Source organism: Bison bison, unplaced genomic scaffold, assembly GCF_000754665.1.
Source record: "Bison bison bison isolate TAMUID 2011002044 unplaced genomic scaffold, Bison_UMD1.0 scf7180017856407, whole genome shotgun sequence".
In the NCBI taxonomy this organism is placed as follows: Eukaryota; Metazoa; Chordata; class Mammalia; order Artiodactyla; family Bovidae; genus Bison; species Bison bison.
This window is the reverse complement of record NW_011486980.1, coordinates 1-448: the sequence shown is the minus strand read 5'-3', so window position 1 is coordinate 448 and position 448 is coordinate 1.

Genomic DNA, 448 nt, shown 5'->3' with positions numbered 1-448 from the left:
AATTACATATGAGATCTATATGAAAAAAGAAGTTACATACAGAGAAAATGTTGTGATACATGCTATGAGAGCTATTAGAAGGGATAGAGACAGAAAGGAAAATGGTCTAAATTCCTTAAAGGAAATGCCTAAGTTCTAAAAGCAGGAGAGCACTCAGAATATTAAAAAAACTACACATATTGATATGCATAAGATCAGGAATAAGATACAGATTCATCAAGTACTTTCTGTTGAAAAATCCAGAGCATTTGTATGAAAAATACCAGGAAATAAAAGATGAAAAATATCATTTTCTTCTTCATAGGCTCTTATGTAAGGTTGAAAACAGGAATAAGATGATCCCTTGGAGGAGGAAATGGCTACCCAATCCTATATGCTTGCCTGGAGAATTCCATGGACAGAGGAAACTAGTAGACCACAGTCTAGGGGATTGCAAAGAGTCGGACAC